Raw genomic sequence first — 8886 nt, 5'->3', positions numbered from 1 at the left:
ATTTTAAGCTGAGGTACAGTATCAAGAGAGGAGAGAGACAACTTATAGGTGGAAAGTATGAAGAATATTTGGTTGAACATAGATAATGCTAAGCAACTCTTTTTACAAGTGGTAAAACATAATTTTCTTGTTTCTAGGCTTATTTCATCAGCTCTCATTTGTTAAATACCATTTTGTTAAGGGTGGGAGCAGGGATGATAGTTTATTATTGTGGTTTCTCCATCAGTTATTCTATTTTTGTTCTGATTTCTCCACCATAAGGTTAAGTTGTGTGACTATAAGAACAGTCCTGGTTGACTGCTTTGTGTTCTGTACCCACCTACTTCTTTTTCTCTAAATGGCCATATGGAAGGTCAGTGAGGAGCCTCAATTTGTCGGGGTTTTGTTTTTTTTATCTTCTACTTGGTAAGTTTTTTTAAAGATTTTATTTATTCATGAGAGACATGGAGAGAGAGGCAGAGACATAGACAGAGGGAGAAGTAGGCTTCTCACAGGGAGCTGGATATGGGAGTCTATTCCCAGACCCGGGATTATGCCCTGAGCCAAAGGCAGATGCTCAACTGCTGAGCCACCCAGGTGTCCTCTCTACTTGGTAAATTCTTTCTTTGCCTTTGGCTTATAGTCTCTTTCATTGAAAAAGATACTTGTCTTCAAGATTTTTGAAAAATATTTTTCCCATTAAAACCATATAAAATAAAATAGCTAACACCCCATCCAAATAGTGTTTAATTGCTTCAAAAAATGCATTCTGTTGGAAGGCTTATGCCTAACTTTATGGCAGAAAGAAGAGATTTAGTTCCCCCAAACTTATATGTGAGGGTGGTAACCAATGAAGCTAATTAAGGGGTATGGATGGCCAATCTCCAAGAGAGTATGATTTAGAAATAAATACTGGTTCATATTTAGACATCAATATTGATATAACAACTACAAAATTGATTCCTACAATAAGCATGCTCATTGGGGGTGAGTTTATGTTTTCAGGGAGAGACAGAGACAGAGAGAGATCGATCGAGAGAGAAAATATGAGTAAGAACAAAACCTGGGGGAAAGTGTACCTAGGTTCTAATCCCAACTCTGGAATTTACTAGTTATATGGTCTCAGAAAAGTTCTATTTCAGAGTCTCAGTTTCTTTACTTGTGAAAAAGGGATAATGGTATATTCTTCATGAATTATTATAAGGAATACAAGAGATCATTTTAAGTTTATAATTAGCGTCTGATAAGGAATTCACAGGCTACCAACCTAAATGAGAAGACAGATTGAGGTGGGGGTAAAGAAAGAAAGGAGGAGTACTTAAGCATGATCAGGGAGGGAAGGGGATACGAGCACAAATTCTACTTGCTTGAGATATTTCCCCAGGGCCAGCCATGTTTCTCTCCTCTCAACACTTAATATTTTCACAATTGAGTCATAATTGCTCATAAACTAAGATGTAAATATCCCATTGTTTTTTGGAGCGAGAATGAGTGTAGAAAAGTCTACAATTATTACAGTAACCCTGTGAGTGATAAAAACCAGTTTCCACAGACATGACAGATTTTTCACAAGAAAAACAAAGCTCACAGTTTTTATTTCATACAAATCATAAATGTGTGACTTTTATTACTCTGGGAGAAATGGATCATTGCCTAATGGGACTGTTAATTTGAATACTTTTCTTCCCAATATGGAATTATTAACTCAGTATACTTGGGCCCAGGATGCTCTAAGTTAGAGTGGTGGGGAAACCCCACATTCTATCAATGTCAACTAGGAGAACATGTTCTTACTGCTCATGGCAGTCACATTAGAACTAAGAGCAACCTTGATCAAACTCTCTCATTTTTCCAATGAGGGAATTAAATCCAGAGTCTTCCACCTTACGTTAGTCACTTGCTCAGGAGCCACATAGCAAGGAAATGGCACCGGAAAAATGCAAATATAAGCCTTTTCCATGAGGTCAACAATGACAATTCTATCCTCCAATCCTAATATATTTAGAACTTCAATAAATATCTATTGAATGGATACATGAATTCTAACTTGAAAATCAGTTCATTTTCTACTCCATATGGTGACTGCATACCCTCTACTAACTGCCGATCCTTTCTCCTTCCCTCAGTACCTAACCCATCCTTGAAACAAGTTATTTGCACTTACTGTAGGTGTGTCATATTCTTTCATTCCCCTATGATACTGCCTGTGTTATACCCACTGTCCGGGTTGTCCTGTCTTTTCCCTCCACGTGTATTCACCTAGCAAGGAGGGCCTACTAGACTTAGCTTAAGTGTCATGTATTCCTTGATGCATTTCATAGCCTCCTCAATCTCCTGCAGCATAAGATAGAATCTCATCTCTCATAGCATCCCTGAGTTCCTTAGTGATTGTTACAGTCTGCTTCAGCCTTCTGTATACTTCCCTCTCTAGATTCTAAATCCTGTGACGTCAGGAACCAAGTTTTATCTCCCATCAAAGCCTTAATATCAATAAAACCTGATATATAGTAAGGGCTCAATAAAGGTCTGACAAAAGACTGGATGAATACATTAATTCATTTTGTACAACTCTAGAGGCCTGTAACATTCAAAACAAAGGTAGAAATATTTATTTCCATTGATGTTTCCTATCATCTGAGTTTGATTTACAAAAATGGAAGAGTTAGGAAGTAAGATTCAAACCTTTTCCTTCTCACTAGTCTCAAACCAAATATGAGTCCCTACCTAAATGTGTAAAGTTCTCTGAGCATGCTTTCAACATCAAGCAGAAAGCAAATGGGACAGTTATTACCACTATGCTCCAAACCCCTTAGAAAACTAGAGGAAGGGAAGGTTCTGGGATCCTGTTTTTCCCAAATGACTAACAGTATCAGTCCACATCTAAACTGGCAACTAAGATGCCTTTCCTAGTGTCCGTAACCATGGTTTTATAATCCAAAGAGGCTTTATTTTTTTCATATGCCAGTACCTGCACCAAGAATATCATCACCAAGTCTACTCCATGACACTTTTTTTGAGTATCTATACTAGCTTGCTAGGGCTGCCATAACAAAGTACCATAAACTGGGTAGCTTAAACAACAGAAATTTGTTGTCTCACATTTCAAAATCCAAGACATTGGTATAACTGGTTCTTTCTGAGGGTTGTGAGAGAAGGATCTGTTCCAGGAGTCTCTCCTTGACTTGTAGATGGCTGTCTTCTCCCTGTGACTCTTCACATGGCATTCTCCCACTCTTTATATTTCTATGTCCAAAGTTTCCCTTTTTATAAAGACACCAGTCATATTGCATTAGTGCCCTCTCTAATTTTAATTTGGTATCCATAAGACCCTACCTCCAAATAAGGTCACACTTTGAGATCCTGGGGGTGAAACTTCAACAAATGAGTTTTGAGAAAACACAATCCAACATAATGGTATCCAAAGTCCTAGCTAAAGGGGCATTACTGAGCTGATTGATATTATATCATCACTCTAATGTGTCCGCAAATTGTGTGATTTGCTAGTTTTCTTAGACTCTATAATTTCTTGCCACTACTCTTCTAGCCCAAAGTGCTGGCTAGGGTATGATCCTCCAAGTTCTTAATTTTGTAGTTCCCTAAGGATCCCATTGCTATTACAAAGTTTTCTTTAACTCAAAGAAAATTTTATCTCACTAGATTAGCTTTCCAACATGGAACCAAAAATGTCCCCAAAATATTAACAACAAAAACCCTAATTTATTTTGAGCATTTAAAATGTTCCAGTAGGGCCCCCAGGTGGTTCAGTTAGTTAAGTGTCTACTTTCAGCCCAGGTCATGATCCCAGGGTCCTGGAATCAAGCTTCATGTCGGGCACCCTGCTAAGCAGGGATTCTGCTTCTCCCTCTGCTGCCCCCCCGCTCATGCTCTCTCTCTCTCTCTAAGTAAATAAAATCTTTAAAAATAAAAAAATAAAATGTTCCAATAAATGTGCTAAGTTGTTTACTTTCATTTTTGTGATTTTATCCACAAAAATCTGATGAAGTAGATCTCATTTTAGAAATGGAGAAAGTAGAGATAAGAGGCTAAAAGATTTCCCAAAGTTGCCAGGTGTAAAAGTGGCTGAGTCAGACTTTAAATCCAGGAAGTCTGACTTCAAATGAAGACTGCTTAACCAATTTGCCAGGCTCAACTACTTCCCTACTAGTGGAGCCACTGATTTCTTTTCTTCAGTGCTATAGCTGAGGAAGGCTAGAGGAGTAAGTTCTAAGACAAAAAGGATCTAGAAATGCCAAGTTCCAGGGCATCAGTGTCCTCATGCATGAAAGGTCCTTCACTGTGATGGTCTTTCCCTTTGCCCAAACTCATTAGGCTTGCTAAGAGTAACTGGTCTAATGGACACTATATGGTCATCTATTAGTAGAATAACTTCTGTCTACTGTTCCTATAATATCTGGGAAAGTAGAAAGGCTCGTATTACACAAATTATCCTAAAGACACCCCACTATCTCCACTATGTCTGCTTCCCGTGGTGAATGTGAAAAGCATTTCGACAAACCTCTTCATCATGCCTGTTACACTCAAACATACTTAAGATGAAAGTTCACAACTTTTATGGATAGTAATAGATGGTGTTGTCAAAAGTCCTTTTGCTATGTAGAACTCTAAATAATGACAAAATTGGTTTGAATTAGCTCTACAGCTTCTAAACAGGGGTGTTGCAACTTTGAAGAATATTGGAGACAATTTTTACTTTTGACCAGATTGTCCATTAATGTACCAAATTCAGTGACAATACTGAGCATAACTCAGAGAACAAAACTGCAGATTTTTCTATAGGTCTTTATTTGTATAGTTGCCTATGACTCTTATTAAGCCCCAATAAACAGCACCATTGCCCATCTTGTGGGTCTCAGTGAAAATTCTCATCTCTCATTTTGGGGATTTGTTCTTAATTCTTTCTATATTGCTCCTATAGTAGGTCCTCCCCTTTGAGGTGTGAGAAAGATTTCTTGGGCACAGAAGCACAAAAAAGAGTAATGATTAACCTTATTGCATACTCATTGTATAATAGGAATTGTGCTAGGAGTTTTTATTCATTATCTCATTTATTCTTTAACAACCTATCTAAGGTCAGTATTAGCATTATCCCTACTTTACAAGCAATTGGCCTAAGCATACAACTACAATATAATGGTGCCAGGATTTGAACTCCATCTGTATTATTCTAAACCCTATGGTTCTGTGTTAATATATTATATCCCACAGTACTATAGATCATCCCTCAAATGGCACAAGTGTCCAAAGAAGCTGGAAACCATATCTAAACTCAATATTACTAAGCCTTTGTCTATAGCTGTCTTACTCAAGGGATCAACTGGAAGTGTGGGGGATGGGGAATAATTAGGATTTCTCAACCTATTTGTAAATTAAAAACTTTTGCAACTCTCTTATTTTAAGATCCAACATACTATAATAATGGAGAGTGAAAGTGGAATTTTCCCATTTATTATGATGGTTTTACTGAGGGGTAAACATCTTGTATTATTTTTAGATACTCAAAAGGGAAATGATAGTTTTAACATAAGAGAATTCATGTATTAAAGATTTTTTAAAGTCTCTATACAATGACTTCTAACCAGTCCAAGATTGCTTAATACCGATTAGTAATGACCATTAAGAAATCATTTATGGATTTTTTGTGAGTGTTCAGAGATACTAATGGGTTTTAGAATTACTTGGGATTCTTCCTGAGGTCAAAGGAAGAAAATAAAGTATGAAGTGATAATAAAATGTATGAGGTGACTAATGGACAGGTTGTATATATATAATGATTTCAGAAAAAAACATTCAATTTTTACAGCATACATTTAAACAAATGGAAATCTCAATGTCATAGTCTCTTGTCTTCACTCAAGAACCAGGAAGGTTGATAACATTGTATATCACCATCGTCCATATCAGATTCTCAACAATTTTTCAGCCATCAGGTCACTGGCTCTAATCACCTCTGTAGCCACTCTCACCCTCAGCTGCCAAACATCTTATGAAAAGTAGTGGGAAAATAATGCCATATTTGATAAGGCACCAATAAAATGACTTGTTCTTACATCACAAATAAATACCAACTCAAGCAGGTTTTACATGGTAAATTTTAATGCTAAAAATAGCTCCATAGACCATCTAGGGATCAGGTATCTAAGTTTTTGCTACATGTGTAAGTCAAAAGAATAACAATGAATCAAATGAAAGAGGCTCATGATCTCATAAAATTTTGAACTGTAAGAGGGAAATTCTGAGTAAAATTTAATTTGAAGATTTTATTTTAAATCACATAATAGCACTCCTGACCTCCCCAATATAGAGACAAAAACAGAATAATGTTTTATCAAAAATAAGTGTATTAGAGATAATGTAATAATGTAAATGTAGACAAAAGATGTAATTAATAGAAAGAAAATGGACATTATAATCCTAAAAGAATATTGTCTAGAGTCATCATTGAGACTAATGAAGGAGGCTAAATGAGATGTTTAATTGTTGTTCAATAAAACCATCTTGATTCTGGCTCCTAGCAAATTAGGCCTTGGAATCCAAGGTCATCAAGCCAACTAGCTACATTACTGAGCAATTCAATTCTACACTGATTTTTCTTCTGTGGCTTAGAGCATACATAAAGTTTATATTAAGTATGCTTGACTTACTATGTACCTCTTACATATTATTCCTGTATTTGAAGAATATGTTTGCTTGAAATAGGGTATAATTGGTATTTTACAAATATAAAATCTTTTTTTTTTAGATATATCAAACTTTATAACTGCAGCATCCCTATAGTAAAATTAAGCCTGTTTCCAGGTTAAAATTGAGTAGAGAGTCTTAAAAATGAATAAGCTTCCTCAAGAGCAAAATAATTCAACAAGAATTATTTTGTATAGTGGGCAACAGAGTCAGCACACTGGGGATATTAAATGATCTATAATTGATAAAGTATACCCTGCAAACATTTTGACTGCTATACCTTATCTTTAAACTTCAAACTGTGAGCCTATTTTTAATCTAAAGAATTCACATCTGCAATATATAATTTTGTTTTGCTTGGAAAAGAAAATTTGAACAGTCCAAAAGAATTTTTAGTACTGAGAAGGGAAGAGTAAAGCTACTTGTGAACTGGAAAGCAAGAGATGAAAACACTTTCAAGGGAATACAGGAAAGAAATATGTTAGTATTTAACTGTGATCTCATTTCATGACTATATAGAATGTTTACCTCATCATATTTTGATTTGTTCTTTACGGTATGAACATAGGATAACTTTTTAAAAAGCAAGTGCAGAATTGCAAACCTTGGTTCCCTGCTTTTATGTTTCATTGCTATCCTAACCAAACACATGTATGGTTTGTATTGCAGCTAACAGTTTAAAATCTGCATGCTCCCTCTTCCACATGATTAACAAATATGTGAGATAAGCTCCAGGGATCCAGGTCAAAGTCTCCCACAACTTGCTGCCCTGTGAGAAACACACAGCTAAATTCTTATCTGTCCTCACCTCTCAACCTCCACCTCTCTCTCCAGAGTTTTCATTAACAAGAAAGAACATTCTGTGGGAAAGATTTGTAGGAAATCTACAATGCTTTAAAATACACCAAATAAAACAGGATAATTCATGTTGCTGTGGCTATCTATTTCTGGGACTTAAAAACACTAAAATAATCTAAATGAGGGTATCTGAGAGATACCAAGTAAGGAGGAACAATAAGTAATTCCGTTCAACATGCTAATGGTACACAGTCGCTGCACAGTAAAGAATGTTATTTTGGTAATATCTTTATCTTTACTGTGGTTTTCAACTCCATGAGAAAGGCAAACCTGCAAAAAACACTAATCAACTTGAATCTATTAAATGCCAATTAAGTGCATGCTAATAGATGTTAGGAGAAACAAAAGATATAGAGAGCCTTACCTTTAAAATATAAAATACTTAAATTTCAGTTGAAGACGCCATAGATTTTTAATAAGATAAACATATCTATAAATACATGTGCATATAGTTTTTTGACAGAAGACCACAGAAAGAGGGCTAGAATCCACAAAAGTTATTTAAGGAAGAAGCAATGATTTTTTCTTACACTGGTCCAGAAAGGTCCAGAAGCTCGACCTTGAGATATAGGTAGAATTTTAACCATTGGGGAAAAGTGGAATAGTGTGAGCAAGGGTTTTAAAGTGAGAAAACCTTAAGGAGATTCTAGAAAAAAGTGAAAGTAATTCACGATGATCACCAAATTGTAGTACTTTAACAAGTGGTGGTTGCATTCATTATTCTTCTACCCTTCTCCTGATTGGCCAAAGCCATGTTAGCCTTTTAGAGATCTTAACCACTGAGAAGACTATGGTGTCATTCCTATTCATATACATACAACATTTAAAATAAAAGTCTTTAAAGAGAGCCTTTTAAATGAGTCAAAGGAAGTAAAAATTCTGGTTTGTTTCATTTTGGAATAATAAAATATATTGAGTGAAGTGTTGTTGGTTCCCTACTTTGCTCAAGATTGTGCTTATTCTGATACTGGGAAATCTAAGGCTATGGCTGGCAGAACTAACCTTAAAAAATTCAATTATATCTCCCAAACTTTTCAAATAAGAATGAGGTTAGACTCATAGTTTCTCCACCTTGGTACTATAGATACTTGGGGTCAGATCATTCTTTCTAGGAGACTGTCCTGTGCATTGCAGGATATTAAGCAGCATCCCTGAGGTCTCTACTTACTAGACAGCAGTAGCAGTTATAACAACCAAAAACCTATGAAGATATTGCCAAATGTCCTACAGGGGCAAATTTATTCCTTAAGAACCACCAGGTTAGAGGAAGACATTGAAACTAGTGAATTAACATGAAAACCCATCAATTTTTCCCTCAAAATTTAGAAATATATTTCCATGCTTTATTTA

This window comes from Canis lupus, chromosome 14, assembly GCF_048164855.1.
Source record: "Canis lupus baileyi chromosome 14, mCanLup2.hap1, whole genome shotgun sequence".
NCBI classification, from domain to species: Eukaryota; Metazoa; Chordata; class Mammalia; order Carnivora; family Canidae; genus Canis; species Canis lupus.
Note: the sequence above shows the minus strand (reverse complement) of the source record.